Here is a 4,018-nt window from a genome sequence, read left to right as displayed (position 1 = left end):
AATAATTATGTCATAATGGAGAGCTGGTACATACAGATATTGATAATTCTTACTCCCCTTCTCCCTACCCTCTCCTTCCCCTTCTTGCAGATCTCCTTCCCATCTCCACAGTTGGAGAGTTCATATTAATTATACTGAATAATGGGTTTCACTGTGACATCTTCACACATGACTATAACATACTTTGATAATTTTCATACCCCATCACTTCTGTACCCTCCCTTCTCACTTTCCCCATCTGTTTCCTCTTATCTAATAGTTTCCCTTCCATTTTCATGTAATTTTGTCTAGATTTCACACATGATGGAAAATATGGGATGCTTGTCTTTCTGAGCCTCACTTATTTTGTTTAACATGATGACCTCTGGTTCCATCTATTTTTCCTGCAGAAGACATGATTGTGTCCCACAGTGAAAATATTCAATTCTGTATTTACACTGCATTTTCTTTATTCACTTCTATTTTTGGCCACCCATGAGTCATCCATAAATTGGTTATTGTTAATGGTGCTATGATATACATGGGTATGCAGGTATGTCTACAGTGTATTGACTTTAATTCCTTCAAGGGACTATCAAGGAGTAGTATGGTTGGATCATGTGGTGGCTCTATTTTTAGTTTTTTGAGGAACTTCCATATTGATTTAATACTTTTTAATATGTTTTAAATTCCCAGCCTGATGATTACAAGCTTCCCATAATATATGAGTCTTGCTTTAATGTTTGCAATGTTTTTAAACTGTAGTTTTGGCTGTTAAGTATGTCTTGTAATATTTTCTTTTCATATGTAAGATTACTGTATTTCCTTACAAGAGGAACGTTTCAACAGATTTTTACAGGTGTCAACCAACCTTTTGTCAAACTGGGCACACATCAAATCTAGCATCATGGAGTTTTATTGTGCAGTGAAACTTTAAACTATCAATACAAATGCCAGGATACTACATAAAACATCCACAGGAATGTTTTTCATCTTGTTTTTGAATAGTTCACAAACATTTCCTACATAATCCAACATACAACAGAGAAATGGTACATCTTTTTCTTGCAATTTGCATACAATTGAAAAACATGAATATATATTTATACAAAGTTAAACTAACAGACACTAGCAGGTTGACAGTTTAATAAAGTCTATAGGTGAGAAATGTAATAAAAATAATCAGAATTTATTCAGCATCTGCCACTACCATAACCAAGTGCTAATTTGATTAATAAAACCCACTGTCAATTAGGCTTCTGGAATATACTTTTTTTTTCAACTTGTAGTACTGCTCCCCACCCTGGTTCTTTACAACTATTAATATAGAAAACTACTGAAAAGTAGGAGGCAAGCACTTGCAAAAACAAAAAACCCCTCCAGCTTATTGTAAGCATGACATGTATAATGGAATTTCTCCCCAAGCAATGGACTCTGAAATCTTCAGAACTGAATTTGCCAATGTATTTTGCCTATATCTGAGAGATTTACTGTACTTATTTCCAACAGAGGAGCTGAAAATCAAACTTAGTGTTTAGTTTAGGGGAGGGTTGGGAAATTCAGCCACCATTTCAAAATTGACTATCTTTATTTTAAAAAAAGAAGACCACCAAAATAGGTTCACTAAATTTATTTTAAAGATCTTAAAACGTTTCTTACAAAAGAGTATTACATTCTCCACACTGCTCTGAACAGATGCTGGGGACATGTAGATGATTGTTACTTTCCTCCCTGTCCCACCCCCAAATGTTTACAGTGACCACAAAGAGTAAGGTGTTCACAATAATTACATGGGGGGAATTTTTTTTTAAACCACCAACAATGAACAAAAATAAAATCCACTCACTCTGCTGTTTTAAAATTTCAATGTTAGGTTTTGCACACTCTCCCCGCAACCTTGTTTGTAAGGAGCTAAAACATTACATCTGGTGAACAGCAAAGATTTCACTACACCTCAAATGCAGAACACTTATGAAGCAGAGGAATGTTGGCTTTTTAAACAGAAGCAGATAAAAAGAAAGATGCAGGACTCCTTCAGTTCTTCACTAGTATTAGAAAAACTTTCCAGAATACTGCTTCACACTGTTCTGCAGCAAATACTGTGCATTCTGTACCTGGTCCTGTGTTCCTGTAATGGTAATGATCCGATCTTCGGATCCTTCTAAAGGCTCATCAATTTTGATAGAAGCTCCTGATTCATGATGGATTTGTTTGATCCGCTGACCACCTTTGCCAATAATAGATCCAGCCAGATCGTTGGGAATAGTTACATGTGTAGTAATAATAGGTCCACCAAGATCACCATATGAGCCATGACCCCCTGCATAGGAATAATCATATCCAGAGCCACCCTGTGGTTCATATGCCATCTGCCATTCTGATGGGCTCCATGCATCTATGGCAGAGTCCCAAGTTTCATCAGCACTGAAGCCAACCATGCCATCATAGCGATCTCTAGGTCTTCCTCTTCTGCCATAGGCCATTAGATCTCCTCCTCTAGGTGGTGGTGGTGGTGGTAAAGGAAGATTCTGAGCCCTGCTACCACCCTGGCCACCTCGACCAGGAGGAGGGCGTGGTGGTTCCTGGACAGGGCTCATATCATCATAATCTCTTCTAGAGGGAGGCATGGGACTCCCACCCTGACCAGGAGGCATTCTGTCAAAACCACCTCTTCCCCGCATGGGAAATCCTACAGGCCATCCACAACGATCATCAAACACCATTGTAAAACCACCATAATCATAAGTTTCATCATAAAAATTGGGATCATAAGTTTGTGCACGTCCTTTGATGGGAGACTCAGATATAAAGTCAAGGATGATCTTTATGCACTCTACAACCCTATCAGGCTTTCCTCCAATAAGAACAACTCAGTCAGTGGAATGAGGACAGCATTCTTGGAAAAGCTTGATTGTTGTCTGAGTGTTCTCTCAAAGTTCTTTGATTTTAGCACCTTTGACCCCAATAATTCCTCCTGCCAGACTTTGATGAATTAACAGTCTCAACTCACAGTCAAAGTCACTTCCTTTATAATGTGGGTAATTTAAGCATTCCACAGCATCAGATTCAAGCGGGAGCTGGCTGGTTGCAGTGGGTGATGGCAACTGCAGGCCCTCTTCCAAGGTAGGGATGATTTTCTTCAGAATTCCTCCAATTGTTTCAATATCAGCACTGATACTCAATATGCACTCGGGGCCACTGCTGTCTGGGACTGAAACACTGGCATTGTAGTCTGTACGGAGAGCCTTAATATTCTTGCCTCCTTTTCCAATCACTGCCTCAGCATTCTTGCTCTGAAGCAGAATTCATAATTCAACCATCTCATCAGTGTTTCTAGATCTTTTAAATGCTTGCTCCTCTTCTATATCTTCTGCAGGACGTTTACCAAATTTATCATTGGTTTCAGTGTTGGGGAAGGTTTCTTCAGGCTGCTAAGTTTCCATTTTCTTGTATTAAATGGACACACCAATCTATATGCCAGAAACAACTGTGATGAGGCAGAACGTCGAGGTCGGTGAATCAGAGCAGTGGAGGATAATGGCCATCTTGTAATATTTTCTTCATAGCTGAATATGAAGTATTGTATTAAAGCAGCTACTGTATGTTGACCTTTAGTAATCTGGTGGTAAGATGTGGGAGGAGGAGAAATGCTTCACAGGATGATGATTAGATCTCAGTCTTCTAGTAAGTTTGTGCTCTGGACTATCAATTTCACTAGTGTTTCTGAGCTTCTCCTTCTCCCTGTTTAGGTGGAACAAAGATGGCTAGAGTGGGCTGGAGTTGAATATTTCCCTTCCCCAATATCAGTTAGTCTCTGAAAAGACCCCAGCAGGTTAGGCTCTGGTTAAATAGCTTCTACTGAGGGCAGACCTTTAAAAAAAACAGACTTTGGTGATGTACTTCAAAGTGACTTTTGTCCCCTTCCCTGCTGCAAAGTGCAAGGAGATATTTCTCATATTCATTGTAAGAGTCAAATCAAATTCTTGAGGGTAAAACAGAAGTGTTGGGGCCTTCCTATGACTGAGTTCTCTGTAGTTTT

General features: G+C 39.1%; 1 pseudogene; it reads right to left on the bottom strand.

Moving 5' to 3' along the window:
* Positions 1 to 1,961: 1,961 nt before the first annotated feature.
* On the bottom strand, positions 1,962 to 3,422 carry LOC101709420 (heterogeneous nuclear ribonucleoprotein K pseudogene; annotated as a pseudogene).
* Positions 3,423 to 4,018: the final 596 nt, after the last annotated feature.

Source organism: Heterocephalus glaber, unplaced genomic scaffold, assembly GCF_053883595.1.
Source record: "Heterocephalus glaber isolate CG9 unplaced genomic scaffold, H.glaber_assembly_v1.0 deba00000546, whole genome shotgun sequence".
NCBI classification, from domain to species: domain Eukaryota; kingdom Metazoa; phylum Chordata; class Mammalia; order Rodentia; family Bathyergidae; genus Heterocephalus; species Heterocephalus glaber.
This window is presented reverse-complemented; position numbering and strand designations above follow the sequence as displayed.